Source organism: Schistocerca serialis, chromosome 1 (assembly GCF_023864345.2).
Source record: "Schistocerca serialis cubense isolate TAMUIC-IGC-003099 chromosome 1, iqSchSeri2.2, whole genome shotgun sequence".
In the NCBI taxonomy this organism is placed as follows: domain Eukaryota; kingdom Metazoa; phylum Arthropoda; class Insecta; order Orthoptera; family Acrididae; genus Schistocerca; species Schistocerca serialis.
In genome coordinates this window covers 1,127,193,322-1,127,215,293 of record NC_064638.1, presented here as the reverse complement: position 1 = coordinate 1,127,215,293, position 21,972 = coordinate 1,127,193,322, and the positions used below count along the sequence as shown (strand labels likewise).

At 43.8% G+C, this 21,972-nt stretch overlaps 1 protein-coding gene across 12 annotated transcripts in view; it reads left to right on the top strand.

Moving 5' to 3' along the window:
- LOC126416983 (sorbin and SH3 domain-containing protein 1) overlaps positions 1–21,972 on the top strand; it is a 1,139,715-nt gene that overhangs the window by 919,742 nt on the left and 198,001 nt on the right. The gene's annotated exons all lie outside the window — the stretch shown is intronic.

The window sequence follows — 21,972 nt, the reverse complement described above, 5'->3', positions numbered from 1 at the left end:
TGAAAAATGTTAAGTTGCAACGTTGTTCGGAGTCCACGTTTAGCTGTTGGTCGCCGTGAAACTGTCTAGTTCAATCAGTTAAAAGATTGTAGGAAGGCTTTCAGTAGGACCATGCCTAGTGAAGCGCTGTATTGCTCAAAACAAACCTTTGGACTGATGACAGATTCAGCTAGTAGTTGGAGAAGGTACTGAACCAATGACAATGCCTTGTGCAAGAAACATGCCAATCTTCTTGCAGAAACAATGCTAAGTGGTTAAAAGGACCACAAAAGATCAACAAATTTCTCGAGGTGGACGTGGGTGAAATTAATATGCTGTTTGACTGTTCTTGGAAGGCTATTTTATTTTAACTGTAAACCTTTTAATGAAGCACAGCGCCTCTGTTGTAACGCCTGCCACCGGAGTTTGACAAGTACCGTATCTCTGCGATGCTCACCCGCTTACTAAACAAACCCGCGTCGAAACTCTCTGCTGTTTCTTACGATCTTCGCTATCTTCCCTATTAGTCCCACCTGACTGACCGACAGTACTGAACAATCGGTCGTACGATGCTTCTGGAAGCTGCCTTTTCTCAGGACTCTCCCAGTATCCCTGTCGGATATTTAGTTTTACCGAGAACACTTCATGTCACAACTAGATGTTTTACAGTTTCCACTGTTCCCAGAGCTTGATCTCCAGTCTTGCAACTGCACAGAAATTGGCCTCTACGGGTATTACGTTTTCCTTCGTCGAGAGTCAACTGCTAGACGCAGCACTGAGCTTAAGTTGCGACATAAAAATATGGAAACACCATAAACACATCATATTACCAAAAAATGCCTCTGCGCACTATGGGACTTAACTTCTGAGGTCATCAGTCCCCTAGAACTTAGAACTACTTAAACCTAACTAACCTAAAGACATCACACACATCCATGCCCGAGGAAGGATTCGAACCTGCGACCGTAGCGGTCGCGCGGTTCCAGACTGCAGCGCCTAGAACCGCTCGGCCACCCCGGCCGGCCATCACATTACCATTTTAAGGAGATGGGACCTGGATGAACTGAAAGAACCAGAGGTTGTACAGAGTTTCAGAGAGAGCATAAAGGAACAATTGACAGGAATGGGGGAAAGAAATACAGTAGAAGAAGAATGGGTAGCTTTGAGGAATGAAATAGCGAAGGCAGCAGAGGATCAAGTAGGTAAAAAGACGAGGGCTAGTAGAAATCCTTGGCTAAAAGAAGAGATACTGAATTTAATTGATGAAAGGAGAAAATACAAAAATGCAGTAAGTGAAGCAGGCAAAAAGGAATACAAACGTCTCAAAAATGAGATCGACGGGAAGTGCAAAATGGCTAAGCAGGGATGGCTAGAGGACAAATGTAACCATGTAGAGGCTTATCTCACGAGGGGTACGACAGATACTGCCTACAGGAAAATTAAAGAGACCTTTGCAGAAAAGAGACCCACTTGTATGAATATCAAGAGCTCAGATGGAAACCCCTGTTCTAAGCAAAGAAGGGAAAGCAGAAAGGTGGAAGGAGTATATAGAGGGTCTATACAGCGGCGATGTTCTTGAGGACAATATTATGGAAATGGAAGAGGATGTAGATGAAGATGAAATGGGAGATATGATACTGCGTGAAGAGTTTGACGGAGCACTGAAAGACCTAAGTCTAAACAAGGCCCCGGGAGTAGACAACATTCCATTTGAACTACTGACAGCCTTGGGAGAGCCAGTCCTGACAAAACTCTACCATATGGTGAGTAAGATGTATGAGACAGGCGAAATTCCCTCAGACTTCAAGAAGAATATAGTAATTCCAATCCCAAGGAAAGCAGGTGTTGACAGATGTGAAAATTACCGAACTATCAGTTTAATAAGTCACAGCTGCAAAATACTAACGCGAATTCTTTACAGACGAATGGAAAAACTGGTAGAAGCCGATCTCGGGGAATATCAGTTTGGATTCCGTAGGAATGTTGGAACACGTGAGGCAATACTGACCCTACGACTTATCTTAGAAGAAAGATTAAGGAAAGGCAAACCTATGTTTCTAGCATTTGTAGACTTAGAGAAAGCTTTTGACAATGTTGACTGGAATACTCTCTTTCAAATTCTGGAAGTGGCAGGGGTAAAATACAGGGAGCGAAAGGCTATTTACAATTTGTACAGAAACCAGATGGCAGTTATAAGAGTCGAGGGACATGAAAGGGAAGCAGTGGTTGGGAAGGGAGTGAAACAGGGTTGTAGCCTCTCCAGAATGCTATTCAATTTGTATATTGAGCAAGCAGTAAAGGAAACAAAAGAAAAGTTCGGAGTAGGTATTAAAATCCATGGAGAAGAAATAAAAACTTTGAGGTTCGCCGATGACATTGTAATTCTGTCAGAGACAGCAAAGGACTTGGAAGAGCAGTTGAACGGAATGGACAGTGTCTGGAAAGGAGGGTATAAGATGAACATCAACAAAAGCAAAACGAGGATAATGGAATGTAGTCGAATTAAGTCGGGTGATGCTGAGGGAATTAGATTAGGAAATGAGACACTTGTAGTAGTAAAAGAGTTTTGCTATTTGGGGAGCAAAATAACTGATGATGGTCGAAGTAGAGAGGATATAAAATGTAGACTGGCAGTGGCAAGGAAAGCGCGTTTCTGAAGAAGAGAAATTTGGTAACATCGAGTATAGATTTAAGTTTCAGGAAGTCGTTTCTGAAAGTATTTGTAGGGAGTGTAGCCATGTATGGAAGTGAAACATGGACGATAAATAGTTTGGACAAGAAGAGAATAGAAGCTTTCGAAATGTGGTGCTACAGAAGAATGCTGAAGATTAGATGTGTAGATCACATAAGTAATGAGGAGGTATTGAATAGAATTGGGGAGAAGTGGAGTTTGTGGCACAACTTGACTAGTGGAAGGGATCGGTTGGTAGGACATGTTCTGAGGCATTAAGGGATCACCAATTTAGTGCTGAAGGGCAGCGTGGAGGGTAAAAATCGTAGAGGGAGACCAAGAGATGAATACACTACGCAGATTCAGAAGGATGTAGGCTGCAGAAGGTACTGGTAGATGAAGAAGCTTGCACAGGATAGAGTAGCATGGAGAGCTGCATCAAACCAGTCTCAGGACTGAAGACCACAAAAACAACTACGTTACCATACCGAATACGATGTAGCAAAACCGTAGGCATTCAAAACAAATTCCTGTCTTCTCGGAAGGGATAAATAGAGCTCCTGTATGGTTTTCGAGGAAATGGCACTGAGCACTATGGGACTTAACTTCTGAGGTCATCAGTCCCCTAGAACTTAGAACTACTTAAACCTAACTAACCTAAGGACATCACACACATCCATGCCCGAGGCAGGATTCGAACCTGCGACCGTGGTGGTCGCGCGGTTCCAGACTGAAGCGTCTAGAACCGCTCGGCCACATCGGCCAGCCTTATACGATTCGTCCTGCAAAATAGTGGCACGTCCAGGTAACTGTGATGGAGTTGGAAAGTAGACCACAAAGGTTCAATAATATTATTTCATAACTTTGGTGGCCAGGGGAGATACCATAATTGACCCTAATGCTCACAAAACCAGTCCTGCACGATGCGAGCAATCTGAACAGGGCCCTGTTGTCTTAGAACGCATCATGATCATTGGAGAACAAATACTGTAGAGTGGGATGGACCTGATCACCAAAAATAGTCGCATACACCGTGGCAGTAATGAAACTGCACTGAATTTGAATCCCCGCCATGTTTCACTTTTGGGACTTCCACTCGGCCAGTAGTTGGAAACAGTGTGCAACAACACTCATCCGACCAAATGACTTTCTTCTGTCGCTCCATAGTCCAGGTTTTATGTCTTCGGATCCACGTTATCCTCTTATGGGCATTTGCATCACTGAAGAGTGGTTTTGTAATTCCAGCTCGCTCTGCAATTTCCTGTTCATGGAACTCCCTTGGAATTGTTTTGGTGCTGACAGGGTTGGTAATTCCGTTCTGCTGTGACTTTTGCAGCTGTCATACTCCTATTTTTGTCGCAGTCCTCTTCAGTGAGCGTCTGTCACGATCACTCAACACACTCTTCGTCCTCGTTGTGACATAGCGGATGATGTTTTTCCGCTTACCCTGTGTGAGGTATACATCGTCGACATAGTGTCTCTTGAAATTGCAAACACTTCGGCTACCTTGGTTACGGAAGCACTCAACATACGAGCATCGACAATTAACCTGCGTTTTAATTCATTTAGCTCCGTCATAATGCACTCACAACGGCAAAGAAGACACCGTTCTGACCACGAGTTACACATGCAATATATGAAGGACATTGCACATGTGACATTTAAGGTCAAATAAAACCGCTCAACCTGCAGGCTTGGCTAGCATCAACATTCATGTTGAAGCATGTATTTCTCATGGTCTTTCCATAATAATATCCAGCGCCTGTGCTGCCGCGTAGGAGGTATACGTCCATTGTGTGAATACTGAGTACACATTTTCTTCATCGCTTTGTTTGGTCGCTAAAAATAGCAGACCACTTGTTGTATTTAAAAAAAAAAAATACGCGTGTCGGACTTGGCCCATCACCAGAACATCATCTAAAAGGACTTGCTCCATTGAACAGCATTGTTAATATTGACTTCATGTAATATTTCCCCGACACGCATAAACAAAAAAATTTAAAAGTATCCTCCACTAACGTCGATCCCGCATTTCGTTACAGTTTTCTTGTGGCGTGACTTTCCTATTCACAACCGTGGATAACGAGCAACCTCTTCATTTCTCGCTATTTAAACTTATTTCCTTACTAGAGCTCGAACCGGTAGCTCAAGGGACTAGCACCACATTGGTAACGCGATGCTACCAAGCTCGTTCGCAAATACACTAATGCTAATAGTTGGAGTTGGAATATTTTTATCTTGTGATCTACAGTTGACAGCATTTAGTGGATGACAGAAAACTGCTTACGTCACGCAACGAAACTTGTGATGGCACTCAGAGCCCTTAAGGGCCAGATGCGTGCGTCTAGTTGGCGGAAATGGCGGCTACAAGGACACAGATCTTACTCGGATAGGACTGCCTCCCGCGGCCGTGCTTTGCAAATTCGTTGACGCCCACTTGCGAAATGTCAGATTATATTTGCTTACGGCTCAAGTTCAAGCAAGGTCGCGCAGAAGGTGAACTGGGAGCTAAGCGATCGTGGCAGGTTCGCGTGTGACGCTGACGTTCATAGCGGCGTAGCGCGAGCGCCTCCACGAATGACGTCGAGACGTTAATTGTCATGATTTCTTACTGACCACAACAATGTCACAGTCTGATTCTGCGGCAGGCAACATTTCATTGTAAATCATTCGCACAATTTAGTATCACGGCAGCGAAAACTGGACATCAAATGTTACAGACGACAGAAAATCCGTCTTTGAAGTATTTCATTTGCGTGAACTACTTCGGGGAAAAAAAATCAAATGCAGGGCGCCGTATCAGCATTAAAATTCTCACTTCCCACATAGATTGTCATTATAGTGACATCCATACAGTTTGACTAATATAAAAATATACTAATACATATGAACTTGTTCTGCAAAGAACGGAATTTAGCAGAACCAGAGGTACCGTAGTGATTGTTCTGAGAATAATCGAAACTTCCTGGCAGATTAAAACTGTGTGCCGGACCAAGACTCTAACTCTGGGCCTTTGGCTTTCGCGGGCAAGTGCTCTACCGACTGAGCTATCCAAGCACGACTCTGGCCCCCTCCTCATAGCTTTTCTTCCGCCAGTACCTCGTCTCCTACCTTCCAAACTTTACAGGAGCTCTCCTGCGAACCTTGCAGAACTAGCACTCCTGGAAGAAAGGATATTGCGGAGACATGGCTTAGCCACAGCCTGGGGTATGTTTCCAGAATGAGATTTTCACTCTGCAGCGGAGTGTGCTCTGATGTGAAACTTCCTGGCAGATTAAAACTGTGTGCCGGACCGAGACTCGAACTTTGGACCTTTGCCTTTCGCGGGCAAGTGCTCTACCGACTGAGCTACCCAAGCACGACTCACGCCCCGTCCTCAAGGCGCACACCCCGCTGTAGAGTGAAAATTTCATTCTAGAAACATCCCCCAGGCTTTGGCTAAGCCATGTCTTCGCAATATCCTTTCTTCCAGGAGTGCCAGTTCTGCAAGGTTCGCAGGAGAGCTTCTGTAAAGGGGGCGTGAGTCGTGATTGGGTAGCTCAGTCAGTAGAGCACTTGCCCGCGAAAGGCAAAGGCCCCGAGTTCGAGTCTCGGTCTGGCACACAGTTTTAATCTGCCAGGAAGTTTCATATCAGCGCACACTCCGCTGTAGAGTTAAAATTTCATCCTGAGAATAATCTATTGTCCGGTACAGTACCAGTAATTTCAAAACGAAATAGTTGGTTTAGCCTGAATCGGCAACCAACAGATGTCAACATAAAACAAATACCTTGGTTCACTCCCCGCACAACGGAAACCATATTTCGTTTTGAGATTAATGTGATTGTGCTGGACAATGAATTATTTTCGACACATGAACTTCATACATTAGCTAAAAATCTCACAGTGACCCGCATATGTTTATCAGATGGGAGAAATGGTTCAAATGGCTCTGAGCACTATGTGACTTAACATCGGAGGTCATCAGTCCCCTAGAACTTATAACTATTTAAACCTAACTAACCGAAGAACATCACACGCATCCACGCCCGAGGCAGGATTGGTGGGAGAAATCGATGTCAATTCTTATGGAGATCTTCGCTCTCTAGAAGGGTCATAATAAGCGAGCATCAAATGTGCTCGATAATTCTACAATAAATTTACGTCAGCGATGTATGCCAATAATAATTTCTATCTGTTCGACCATCCTTGTTGCAAATGGCAATGACCTGCGCCGTTTTCATATAGTGCTGGAAAGGCAGTAAGGTCCTTGGCTTATCTGTACAGCACTGTACACGTAAGTACGATTCTAGAACATTTTTCAAAACAAGTGGCTTATATTTGGCGCCCCTCCCCCCTTTTTCCTTGTACATTTTTATCCGTGTCGGTTTTCGCTATTACGAGGGGGGGGGGGGGGGGCTGAAAAGTAATGCCTCCTAACTTTTTATGTGAAAACTCTTAAAACTTTTTAAATAAAGCAAATGTCATTAACATTCTACATCTTTATCCTTCATGTCTGCATATTTATCTCTCAACATAGTCACCCTGGCGACGAACACATTTCTCGTAACGAGACACCAGTTTGTTGACACCGTCATTGTAGAATGTTTCACTTTGTTGCCGGAGCCACGACCTCTTCTCTTCTTGCGCCGCTTTATCACTGTCAACGTGAAGTCCTCGAAGTTCTTCTTTAAGTTTTAGAAACAGGTGTGAACCGGATGGGGTCAAGTTGAGGTTAGCAACACATTTCTTCATTACGAGCACGAACAACACAACATTGCACGTTACTGATGTCGATGCAGTCATCAGCCTACACAGCTTGCATTCTTCTGTGGATTTCAATTAGAGGCACATTTTCTACAGTTAGAAACTCAATTACAGCACACTGTTTCTCACACACTGACTTAGTTACGTTACACACTGCCAAGTTACGCACTACAGTTCGGAACACTCTTGCGACAGAGGGTGGCAACTTGCCTCATGCATGGCATATAATAGCTCAACTGATACTGAGAACAGGATAAAATATTCCGAGGCATTTTTTTCATCACGCGCTCGTAACTGTGATACGCACTTTGGCGTCCCTGGCGCCCATCTCAACTTGTCGCCTCAAGTGGCGGCTTGTGTTGCTTGGGGCTTAAACCGTATGTGGGTACACGTTCAAAATCATATCCAGTTGCCTTCCCTCTATGAAGAGATTTTATCTGATTTTCTATTCCTTCCGTAGTTTCCTCAGTATCTCGGCTCTTAATAAAGAACTACGAGGGATAACCATTCGAGCGGTTCTAGGCGCTTCAGTCTGGAACCGCGCGACCGCTACATCATCATTTCATCCTCATCATCGGCGCCCAATTCGCCCAGTGTGGCGTCGATTGAAATAAGACTTGCACTTGGCGGCCGAACTTCCCCGGATGGGGCCTCCAGGCCAATGATGCCATACGCTCATTTCCATTTCATTCAAAAATAGACCCCACTTTGCATACTAACATTTGCTGCTTCCGTTTTTAGGTATCTTGTACCGTTCACAAGATAAGATCGTTTGGCCCATGGCAAACTGCTGGTAATAATGGGCGAGTATTTTATTTACCACAACAACATGGCAAGTGCTCACTAATGCCTGATCGAGGAATTGGTGCATTTCGTAAAGGCAATCGAAATGCTGACGACGAATCTTTCTCTTATATATACGAGGGGCGTTTGAAAAGTCCGTGCAAAGTCCGAGAGATGGCACCACCGGCGCGTATCGAGGTCATGTTTAGTTAGTGGCATCTTTGGAAAGAACCCACACCAAGTTTCAGCCATACTGATCTATTTCTTTGTGTTTGGCATTCGTATGAATCAAGGAAGTCGAGTGATTGTCAAAAAATGGACGAAAAAGAATTTCGTGTGGTGATTAAACATTACTTTATGAAAGGCAAAACGCCTCAGGAGACTAAAGAGAAGCTTGATAAACATTACAGTGACTCCGTACCTTCGATTAGAACAGTTTCTAAGTGGTTTCAAAATTTTCGGAGTGACCATATGGGCACAAGTGATGCTGAACGTTCTGGACACCCCTGTGGTGGCTACGACTGCAGAAATCATTGATAAAATCCATGATATGGTGATGGATGACAGAAGAGTTAATGTGCATGAGATTGCTAGTGCTGTCAGCATCTCGAATGAATGGGTACATAATATTTTGTATAAACATTTGGACATGAGAAAGCTATCCGCAAGATGGGATCCGCGATTGCTTGCGCTTGACCAAAAACGGAATCGTGTGAAGTGTTGCAAGGATGGTTTGCAGCTATTTGGGAAGAATCCGCAGGACTTGAAGCGTCGTTTCGTCACTGCGGATGAAACATGGATACATTACTATACTCCTGAGACCAAACAAGCATTTACACAATGGGTTACCAAGGGAGAACCTGCACCAAAAAGGCGAAGACCATTCCTTCGGCCGGAAAGGTTATGGCGACTGTCTTTTGGGATTCGCAAGGGATAATCCTCATCGACTATCTGGAAAAGTGTAAAACTATTACAGGTGCATATTATTCATCGTTATTGGGCCATTTGAAAACCAAGCTGCAAGGAAAACGCCGGCGATTGGACCGCAAAAAAGTCTTTTTCCATCACGGCAATTCACCAGCAGACACCTCAGCAGTTGTGGTCGCAAAATTAATGGAAATAGGATTCCAACTCGTTCCACATCCCCCCTATTCTCCAGACTTGGCTCCCTCGGACTACTGTTTGTTACCCAATTTGAATAAATGGCTGGCGGGACAAAGATTTTATTCAAACGAGAAGGTGATTGCAGCAACTTATAGCTATTTTGCAGACTATGGACAATTCCTATTAATCGGAAGGGATCAACAAATTAGAACAGCGTTGGACGAACTGTATAGGTCTAAAAGGAGACTATGTCGAAAAATAAAAAAGGTTTACACCAAACACGTAAGTAGTTTTTATCTTTCGACAGACTTTTCAAACGCCCACCGTAAGAGTGACTCCGTTCTCAGAAGCGAAAGTGTCGTTGCGATATGATTTACGGTCAGAAAGTAAACTTTACGGTTGACGTGTGCGCGGCACGTCAATAAAACAGCAGCGAGAACCAAACAGCGGACGCCACACGAGTAAAAAGGTCGCAGCGACACGAGCATAAATCTTCGCATCCGCACGCCTCTCAGCCGGTCATGCGCGCCAACGCCCGCTCGACCACCTACCGGCCCAGCACACAGGGGACTGGTCCCAGAAACTGGAACAAGCCACTAGCGGGTGCCCCCGGTTTCTTTCTTCACCGAAACACAATTCGCAAAGGTGAAAGAACGTATCTGCCATCGTTTTTAAAAGTCGTTGCAGTAGTATACAGGGTGGTCCATTGATAGTGACCGGGCCAAATATCTCACGAAGTAAGCATCAAACGAAAAAAACTACAAAGAACGAAACTCCTCTAGCTTGAAGGGCGAAACCAGGTGGCACTATGGTTGGCCCGCTAGATGGCGCTGCCATAGGTCAAACGGATATCAACTGCGTTTCTTTTAAATAGGAATCCCCATTTTTATTACATATTCGTGTGGTACGTAAAGAAATATGAATGTTTTAGTTGGACCACTTTTTTCGCTTTGTGATAGATGGCGCTGTAATAGTCACAAACGTACAAGTACATGGTATCACGTAACATTCCGCCAGTGCGGACGGTATTTTCTTCGTGATACATTACCCGTGTTAAAATGGGCCGTTTACCAATTGCGGAAGAGGTCGATATTGTGTTGATGTATGGCTATTGTGATCAAAATGCCCAACGGGCGTCTGCTATGTATGCTACTCGGTATCCTGGACGACATCACCCAAGTGTCCGGACCGTTCGCCGGATAGTTACGTTATTTAAGGAAACAGGAAGTGTTCAGCCACCTGTGAAACGTCAACCACGATCTGCAACAAATGATGATGCCCAAGTAGGTGTTTTAGCTGCTGTCGCGGCTAATCCTCACATTAGTAGCAGACAAATTCCGCGAGAATCGGAGATCTCTAAAACGTCAGTGTTGAGAATGCTACATCAACATCGACTGCACCCGTACCATATTTCTATGGACCAGGAACTGCATGACGACGACTTTGAACGTCGTGTACAATTCTGCCACTGGGCACAAGAGAAATTACGGGACGATGAAAGAATTTTTGCACGCGTTCTATTTAGCGACGGACGAAGCGTCATTCACTAACAGCGGTAACGTAAACCGGCATAATACGCACTATTGGGCAACGGAGAATCCACGATAGCTGCGACAAGTGGAACATCAGCGACCTTGGCGGGTTAATGTATGGTGCGGCGTTATGGGAGGAAGGATAATTGGCGCCCATTTTATCGATGGCAATCTAAATGGTGCAATGTATGCTGATTTCCTACGTAATGTTCTAGCGATGTTACTACAAGGTGTTTCACTGCATGACAGAATGGCGGTGTACTTCCAACATGATGGATGTCCGGCACATAGCTCGCGTGCAGTTGATGCGGTATTGAATAGCATATTTCATGACAGGTGGATTGGTCGTCGAAGCACAATACCATGGCCCGCACGTTCAGCGGATCTGACGTCCCCGGATTTCTTTCTGTGGGGAAAGTTGAAAGATTTTGCCATCGTGATCCACCGACAACGCCTGACAACATGCGTCAGCGCATGGTCAATGCTTGTGCGAACATTACGGAAGGCGAACTACTCACTGTTGAGACGAAGGTCGTTACACGTATTGCCAAATGCATTGAGGTTGACGGACATCATTTTGAGCATTTATTGCATGAATGTGGTATTTACAGGTAATCACGCTGTAACAGCATGCGTTCTCGGAAATGATAAGTTCACAAAGGTACATGTATCAGATTGGAACAACCGAAATAAAATGTTCAAACGTACCTACGTTCTGTATTTTAATTAAAAAAAACTACCTGTTACCAACTGTTCGTCTAAAATTGAGCCATATGTTTGTGACCATTACAGCGTCATGTATCACAAAGCGAAAAAAGTGGTCCAACTAAAACATTCATATTTCTGTACGTACTACACGAATATGTAATAAAAATGGGGGTTCCTATTTTTAAAAAACGCAATTGATATTCGTTTGACCTATGGCAGCGCCAGCTAACAGGCCAACCATAGCGGCATCTGGTTTCCTCCTTCAAGTTAGGCAAGTTTCGTTCTTTGTAGTTTTTTCGTTTGACGCTTATATCGTGAGATATTTGGCCCGGTCACGACCAATGGACCACCCTGTATATTAACGACAGAATTATGCCAATGGAAATAATGTCAAAATGAAGCCTCAGTCGATGCGACAGATGCCATACTGATTTTTGGTCTATTTACCTACTTTTCTTTCAAGTTATGAGTGTGCTGTTTTAATGCAACGACGCACTTAAGATTTACTACCAACGCTTCACCCTCATAATTAAATGTCTCGTGAACGATATAAGCCATCAAGAAATAATACGATAATCGATACAATAGAGGAACATCACAAGTGTTCAGTGTAGCGCAGTGGATAATGAGGTGGATCCGTGCCCTGCTATATTCCTTTTTTTTCATTTTAGCGTTTTTAAAACATTCTGGGACTTTCTTGTGAATGTAACGCAGATATGTTCTGCAAAATTTTTATCTCCGTCTGATCAGACAACGAAGGATGAAATAAATCTTCAAATGTGTGTGAAATCTTATGGGACTTAACTGCTAAGGTCATCAGTCCCTAGGCTTACACACTACGTAACCTAAATTATCCTAAGGACAAACACACACACCCATGCCCGATGGAGGGCTCGAACCTCGGCCAGGACCAGCGGCACAGTCCACGACTGCAGCGCCCAAGACCGCTCGGCAAATCCCGCGCGGCGATGAAATAAATATTTAGCTGTTTATTTACGAATATGTAGCGATTACCGAGTGTTTGATTAGGCAGAAACCTTAAGATAACAGCTTAAAATGCTGCGAATGAAACGAGCAGTTGTAAATTCCCGTTCTTCCTTGGCACAAATATTTGGCTGTTTATTTCCTAGAGTAAAGATAATGAAGAGACAAATACTACCCATATTACAACCAGTGGCACATCCGGCTGGTATAATTCTGCTGCAAACGATACGCCGTTACAATCCACAGTATACTATTCTGCTGTTTAGAACTACCACAGTACGCTCCATTGAAGGTTTTCTCCTACTGGTCTCACACAAAGGCACAGGGGGCGGCAGAACTGACTACATGACGCAAGGTAGGAGCCAAAAAGATATTTGTTGGTTTTCAATCCCGAGCACTACAGTTCAGCTTAAAAGTATGTTGGTTTTAAAATTTGGCTCGCTTGTACCACCTTAGTAAGAGACCTAAATAAAAATCCATCGGGAAAATTAAGTTACCAGTTTAAAAGTCATAACTCGGATCCTAGATGTATGGCATCTGACCCGTGGAGGTATAACAAGGGGAGTTTTCATGACGTCACAAATTAGAAACCGACGTCCACCGTGTTACTTGCCCCAAACGTTAGCTTCTGGTGGAAGTTCAATGGTTCAAATGGCTCTGAGCACTATGGGAGTTAACATCTAAGGTCATCAGTCCCCAGACTTGCAACTACTTAAACCTAACGAACCTAAGGACATCACACACATCCATGCCCGAGGCAGGATTCGAACCTGCGACCGTAGCGGTCGCGCGGTTCCAGACTGTAGCGCCTTTAACCGCGCGGCCACACCGGCCGGCCTCTGGTGGAAGTGCTGTGCACAAAAATGAGTGCTTGCGTCATTTACGGGTGTATTAATAATTCTAATTATAGCCTAAAGTGTCAAGGAATCACATTCCATTCGTAAGTGGACTCGTTTAAGCGATAATTTCTATCATATACATGAATGTTGGTAACGCAGTTTACTTTTACGGTCGTGGTTTTATTTCTGTTATTTGACTTTAGATTTCCCATCAGTGCAACTCGAAAACCTCTCTAGGTGTTCGCTTTGAGAATGGAAACCGACCGAACATACCAAAATATGATGAATTCTTCTCGGGTTATCAGCCGAGTGGTGGCGTCGTCTTGTCGCAACGTTTCAATGAGTTTCGTATGAGTCAGAAGATGATGGGTACGAAACTCATTGAAACGTTGCGACAAGACGACGCAACCATTCGGCTGATAACCCGAGAAGAATTCATCAGTGGAACACGCCGAGAAAGACTGTAACTACGTATAGCAAAATATGATCTGAGCATTTTCAGGAAGAAGATACAGACCGAACCTCAGTTTCGTTGGTCCGTATGAAAGAAAAGATTAGGTTACGAAAGCAGCTTCTCTTCTTGGTTATTCGAAATGTACGAGGGCTGGACAAAAAAATGGAAACACCGCGAGAAATGTATGCTTGAAGATAAATGCAGCGCTGTTGTATTTCACCACGAACGGCAGCCGTGCAGTATCCCCAATATTTCACAAGTGTCAGTCGTGTCAGAACAGTGATCTGTGTGGTTGTGAGTTCATTACGTCGGAGTTAATTGACTTGGAACGCGGGCAAATTGTTGTTTCTCGTATGGTGGTTGCTTCCATAACCAAGGTAGCCGAAGTGTTTGGTCTTTCAGAAGGCACCGTATCGAAGATGTACACAGCATACGGGGAAAGTGGAAACTAGTCATCCTCTAAGTCACAATGTAGACGAAAGTGTGCGTTGAGTGATCCTGACAGACGGTCATTAAGAGAAAATAAGAGAATGACAGCTATTACTGTAGAACTGAATGCGCATCGAATCTAGTCAGCCGCCCGAGGTGGCCGAGCGGTTCTAGGCGCTTCAATCCGGAACCGCGTGACTGCTACGGTCGCAGGTTCGAATCCTGCCTCGGGCATGGATGTGTGTAATGTCCTTAGGTTAGTTAGGTTTAAGTAGTTCTAAGTTCTAGGGGGCTGAGGACCTAAGATGTTAAGTCCCATAGTGCTCAGAGCCATTTGAATCTAGTCAGCACCATAACAACACGAAGGGATCTTCAGATGCAGGCAAGTAGAGGGAGAGCTGGATTTCCAAAATCACTCATACAAATGGGCGTAAACGTGGTGCCGAAACAATAAGAACTCAGGTATAGAGCAATGGAAGAATGTTGTTTGACACGATGAGTCTTATTCCGGAGTTATGCCATTGTCAAGCATATTCAAATGACGAGTGCCATGTCACGGTACAGAAGTAAGACACGAGTATAAGCAACGGTATTCTTGTCGGTTTGTGCCCCACCTTATAGCAATGGAGGCAACTGCTGCGATCACAGAAAAACGTAACAGGATGCCTCAACTTGTTGTTTCACACTAGGCTGAAATACGAATGTGGCTGTACGTTTCAACAAGTTTAGCATTCTTTTACTTGTTTCAGTGATCCCAGCAGTTGCCTCTTAGAATAAAGTAGGGCACAACACTAAAAGAATACCTCACATATCTCTTACATCTGTGCCGTGACATGGCGCCAGTTATTAATAATGCTTGATAGTGGCAAGACTCCGACGCCCTTTAAAGAAACAGGGATTTGTTCCTTAAAAAAAAAAAAAAAAAAAAAAGGGAAGTCTCATCATTCTCGCGATACTCTTACAATAGGAGATGCTACGAGAGTGAGATCCACTGAAAGTAGACTTCTTCTAGGTATTAAAGGATGCTCTAGAAAAGACAAGGTAACCAGCTAAGATAAACAGAGAGATTTCAGCGTATGGGGTGTAATTCCGAAGTTAGTGTGTACAGAAAACGTTAGAGTATTCATCCAAACCGTAATTCACGGAGCAGGCACTGTGAAAGCTCGGAGTTGTAGATCTATCGGCAGATGAGATTTGGGAAGACCAACGCTGTTGCCATCTTCTGGTCGAGTTCACGTTCCAGTAGAGAAACATGGCGGGCAGTCATATAGTGGTATTTCATGGGCTCCACGATTAAATGTTCAAATGTGTGTGAAATCTTATGGGACTTAACTGCTAAGGTCATCAGTCCCTAAGCTTACACACTACTTAACCTAAATTATCCTAAGAACAAACACACACACCTATGCCCAAGGGAGGGCTCGAACCTCCGCCGGGAGCTCCACGATTATTCTGCAAGCTCGCGTTATTGCATAGACGCAAGGTTTTGGAGAAAATGTCTAGGCCTAAAAGTCCGAATTGTACAATAGATTATGCCATACCCTGTGCGGTGGTCCTGGGAACAGAACAACGGGGTAACATAATATGAATCCAGTGCTCCACCCCTCATCTCTCTCCCTCCCTCCCTCCCCCCCTCTCACTCCCTCTCTCTCTCTCTCTCTCTCTCAAAACTGCAGTGATTTTAACTTTTCAAGAACGACCGGGAAGTCTTACTCATGGTTGGTCGTTTGTTCCGCGTGTAAACCTGCGGCCACTCTATATGCAGGCGCCGGCCGGACCAGAGGTCAACAGGGGCCACGCTGAGGCTGGTTACGCTTAGGCCAGGTCGGCGTCTCCCTGGGAAATGGATTCCCTGCGGTTGCTTGCTCCTCTTTCTGGACGCCACAAAAGAAATGTTCTTGTTTCACGCGGAGGGAAGAGTTTGTTCCCCGGTAAGGGATCTTCCAACCTCCTTCAGAACCTACTAGTATTTACAGCAGATGAGGTAGTCGTCGCGCAAGCTCTACAGTTGATCAGATTGCTCGAACACTACGAGATTCTCATCATATTAGACTCGTTATGTGCACCACCGGCTTTCGACATTCCAGCAATACCAAGAGACAATACTCACCTTATGAATAGAATGTAGAAGGTGGTTGAGCCACAGCGGTGTGTAACTTAGGTGAGCGACATGGTCTTACCGGAACCATATTCGGATATCGACATCAGTAGGCTAAAAGCAGGGAAAGATATCATATTCCATAGATGTAGCAATCGCAATTTGAGATTAGAACTACGTTGTCATTGTGGGGACGAGTGTGGGCAAGAAACAAAGAAAGTTATGAAACGAGAAGTTACCATAAAATAACTTTACTGTAAATCAACATACGAATAGCCGTGATTGAATCTTCAGCCAACGGCGGAATTAACATCAACATTTTCTTATATTTGCAAATGATCAGAATTAAATGAAGAATATAATAATTCCAATCCCAAAGAAAGCAGGTGTTGACAGATGTGAAAATTACCGAACAATCAGTTTAATAAGCCACAGTTGCAAAATACTGACACGAATTCTATACAGACGAATGGAAAAACTAGTAGAAGTCGACCTCGGGGAAGATCAGTTTGGATTCCGTAGAAATACTGGAACACGTTAGGCAATACTGACCTTACGACTTATCTTAGAAGAAAGATTAAGGAAAGACAAACCTACGTTTCTAGCATTTGTAGACTTAGAGAAAGCTTTTGACAATGTTGACTGGAATACTCTCTTTCAAATTCTGGAAGTGGCAGGGGTAAAATACAGGGAGCGAAAGACTATTTACAATTTGTACAGAAACCAGATGACAGTTATAAGAGTCGAGGAGCATGAAAGGGAAGCAGTGGTTGGGAAGGGAGTGAGACAGGGTTGTAGCCTGTCCCCGATGTTATTCAATCTGCATATTGAGCAAGCAGTGAAGGAAACAAAAGAAAAATTCGGAGTAGGTATTAAAATCCATGGAGAAGAAATAAAACCTTTGAGGTTCGCCGATGACATTGTAATTCTGTCAGAGACAGCAAAGGACTTGGAAGAACAGTTGAATGGAATGGACAGTGTCTTGAAAGGAGGATATAAGATGAACATCAACAAAAGCAAAACAAGGATAATGGAATGTAGTCGAATTAAGTCGGGTGATGCTGAGGGAATTAGATTAAGAAATGAGACACTTAAAGTAGTAAAGGAGTTTTGCTATTTGGGGAGCAAAATAACTGATGATGGTCGAAGTAGAGAGGATATAAAATGCAGACTGGCAGTGGCAAGGAAAGCGTTTCTGAAGAAGAGAAATTTGTTAACATCGACTATAGATTTAAGTGTCAGGAAGTCATTTCTGAAAGTATTTGTATGGAGTGTAGCCATGTATGGAAGTGAAACATGGACGGTAAATAGTTTGGACAAGAAGAGAATAGAAGCTTTCGAAATGTGGTGCTACAGAAGAATGCTGAAGATTAGATGGGTAGATCACATAACTAATGAGGAAGTATTGAATAGGATTGGGGAGAAGAGAAGTTTGTGGCACAACTTGACCAGAAGAAGGGATCGGTTTGTAGGACATGTTCTGAGGCATCAAGGGATCACCAATTTAGTATTGGAGGGCAGCATGGAGGGTAAAAATCGTAGGGGGAGACCAAGAGATGAATACACTAAGCAGATTCAGAAGGATGTAGGTTGCAGTATTTACTGGGAGATGAAGAAGCTTGCACAGGATAGAGTGGCATGGAGAGCTGCATCAAACCAGTCTCGGGACTGAAGACCACAACAACAACAACAGAATTAAATCCAACTCGTTAGTAATGATCCTGATAAATGGGGAGCGTATGTCGGTAGCTTTGATATCGTACTCGTAAAGAGCCTGTCGCATCATTGGTGTTCCCGATCTTCTTCCGATAGAGAGATAACTCAAAGCTTTTACAGATCGAGCTTCGTGGCTGTCGGCTTAGATTAATACTCCCGCGTTTCCGTTACTCAGTCACTTCAGCATTACACAGCGTATACTGAAATCGCTCTGTTTGTCTTAGTTGCCTGCCTCGTCTTCTCCAGAGCGTTCTTTAATATCTAGATGAAGTCTCATTTCATTGAATTTCACTCTCCTCAGTGTTAATGACATCGTATCTTCTGAGCAATGCAACATCGATTGCTATAATTTTGCAGGTACATTTAGTGGGATATACCTGCAAAATATGTTCCGAACAGAATTAGTGGTGCTTTATGCTGTAGTTTTTCTGCATGAGAAGCGAAATTGGGTAGTGTGCAATAACCTATTTTCCCTTCATTATTTTGTGGGGGATGTTAGCTAAAAAAGTACTTGAAAATGTCTGAAATTATGTGCAAATTTTGTTAGCGGTTGCTAAGAGATCTCGTTCCCAAATACTGGATGAATATAATCTGAGTAACTTGTGCGCCGTGAGTTATACTGCCCCATCACTTACATACAGATTCCTAACTTTGATATTTGCCCCACATTTAAGGTTAGATTATACTGCGTGGTTATAATTAAAGTGTAGCTACTCACAGAGGTTCAGCATGGGCTGTAATTATCGTAACGCAACGAAACTTGTTAGATATTCTAATGCGTTAATGTGGAACCATTTTGCGCTGAAAAAAATAATTCCAATTTCGGCCACCAGGAGCAAATCTGGCGCAATGGGATGCAAGAAATACATATATAAATGTTTCCGTGTGTAATGGATTAGGTACGGGTTGTGGGCAGAAAAGGTGAAACCAGTGAGAAAGTCATAATGTTGATATTATTATTATTAACCGCTGCTGACGCAGTTTGTTCAATAGGACCACCGGAGACGTCGACGAGATGTTGTACAGCGCCAGATTTGCACCTGATGTCCAAGGCTGTAACTAATTTTCTTCCAGAGTAAATTCTTTCCGCATTAACGCAGTAGAATATCTACCACTTTTCGCTGCAGTAGAATATCTACCGCGTTTCGCTGCCATACGATAATTAGATTAATTAGAACACACACCGGACCGCTGTGAGTAGATGCACTGTAATTACTTGTATAACAACGTGGTACCTCTTAGTGGGTAAATTATAATGGCATTTTAAATTTTTAAATTCGGTCGATAATTACGCGAGATATTGAAAATCAAATTTTGTTGTCCCTGGAAGGCGATGGACAGCCAGGAACTGCGTCTGAGTGACGAGGTGATTGTATTAGCCGTTTAGTGATATAGATTGACCTCTAGTGGCAACACAGCTAATTATTCAAACATATACAGATGCTGAGGGAATTAGATTAGGAAATGAGGCACTTAAGGTAGTAAAGGAGTTTTGCTATTTGGGGAGCAAAATAACTGATGATGGTCGAAGTAGAGAGGATATAAAATGTAGGCTGGCAATGGCAAGGAAAGCGTTTCTGAAGAAGAGAAATTTGTTAACATCCAGTATTGATTTAAGTGTCAGGAAGTCATTTCTGAAAGTATTCGTATGGAGTGTAGCCATGTATGGAAGTGAAACATGGACGATAAATAGTTTGGACAAGAAGAGAATAGAAGCTTTCGAAATGTGGTGCTACAGAAGAATGCTGAAGATTAGATGGGTAGATCACATAACTAATGAGGAAGTATTGAATAGGATTGGGGAGAAGAGAAGTTTGTGGCACAACTTGACCAGAAGAAGGGATCGGTTGGTAGGACATGTTCTGAGGCATCAAGGGATCACCAATTTAGTATTGGAGGGCAGCGTGGAGGGTAAAAATCGTAGGGGGAGACCAAGAGATGAATACACTAAGCAGATTCAGAAGGATGTAGGTTGCAGTAGGTACTGGGAGATGAAAAAGCTTGCACAGGATAGAGTAGCGTGGAGAGCTGCATCAAACCAGTCTCAGGACTGAAGACCACAACAACAACAACATACAGATTTAGCGTATCCATCACTTCTTTTAACTTGAAGAGTAAGGAAAAATTCCAGCGCTCCGACGGGTGGAGTTTGCGAATGGTGAAACTCGGTTTTCACCTGGCAGGATGTTCTTTGCTAGGACCGGTTCCAGCGAGAGTTCCGCCGGGTCCTCGGAAGTAACATTTCGTTGCGTGGGTCGCGCGCTGCCAGCTTCCTGCCGGATATTCAGTTGGGTGTCGCAGTGATTTATGCTGGAATGTTTTGTAGAAAGCTGCAAATTCTCGTCTTCCACCAGACTTTCCTGACGCTGGCTGTCGCGAATGTTCAAGACGCCGCTGAGCAACCGAGCGAAATGTCGTTGTGGCGAAGACGCATGTTCTCGTAAACGATGGATCAGATCACCGCCCGTTGTGGTGTCACACCCCTTTTTATATTATTATTATTAACATACAACATCAGTAAGGGTTCTACCTAACAGCCAGTTGACGGAAACTTTCGATCAGATACATGTAGTGATTCAGCTTGACCTTCCAGACTTCCTTTCGAGAGGGGCGCGCCACAACGAATTTGAATTACTTCATTGAGATTGTTAGATTAACTTCCTGCGAGCTCGGAAGTGGAGAGAGACAAAACTTCAGTCATTTTATGTATCCAACAGTTTCATAAAAGTTCTGTGCCTTTCCAAAAATTGACAACTAGAGTTTTGTATGAATGCAGAGTCTCGCGACGATAACATTAAATAAAATGTTCTCGGGTTTCCAACCGCGTCAATTGCTTAAAACTACTCGAGCTTTCGGCCAAGCACTCCTTGGCCATTGTCAAGTGATATGACTGCCAGTGGGCTGTTGGTGCGCCCTTATACAGGGTGTTACAAAAAGTACGGCCAAACTTTCAGGAAACATTCCTCACACACAAAGAAAGAAAATATGTTATGTGGACATGTGTCCGGAAACGCTCACTTTCCATGTTAGAGCTCATTTTATTACTTCCCTTCAAATCACATTAATCATGGAATGGAAACACACAGCAACAGAACGTACCAGCGTGACTTCAAACACTTTGTTACAGGAAATGTTCAAAATGTCCTCCGTTAGCGAGGATACATGCATCCACCCTCTGTCGCATGGAATCTCTGATGCGCTGATGCAGCCCTGGAGAATGGCGTATTGTATCACAGCCGTCCACAATACGAGCACGAAGGGTCTCTACATTTGGTACCGGGGTTGCGTAGACAAGAGCTTTCAAATGCCCCCATAAATGAAAGTCAAGAGGGTTGAGGTCAGGAGAGCTTGGAGGCCATGGAATTGGTCCGCCTCTACCAATTCATCGGTCACCGAATCTGTTGTTGAGAAGCGTACGAACACTTCGACTGAAATGTGCAGGAGCTCCATCGTGCATGAACCACATGTTGTGTCGTACTTCTAAAGGCACATGTTCTAACAGCACAGGTAGAGTATCCCGTATGAAATCATGATAACGTGCTCCATTGAGCGTAGGTAGAAGAACATGGGGCCCAATAAAGACATCGCTAACAATGGCGGCCCAAACGTTCACAGAAAATCTGTGTTGACGACGTGATTGCACAATTGCGTGCGGATTCTCGTCAGCCCACACATGTTGATTGTGAAAATTTACAATTTGATCACGTTGGAATGAAGCCTCATCCGTAAAGAGAACATTTGCACTGAAATGAGGATTGACACATTGCTGGATGAACCGTTCGCAGAAGTGTACCCGTGGAGGCCAATCAGCTGCTGATAGTGCCTGCACACGCTGTACATGGTACGGAAACAACTGCTTCTCCCATAGCACTCTCCATACAGTGACGTGGTCAACGTTACCTTGTACAGCAGCAACTTCTCTGACGCTG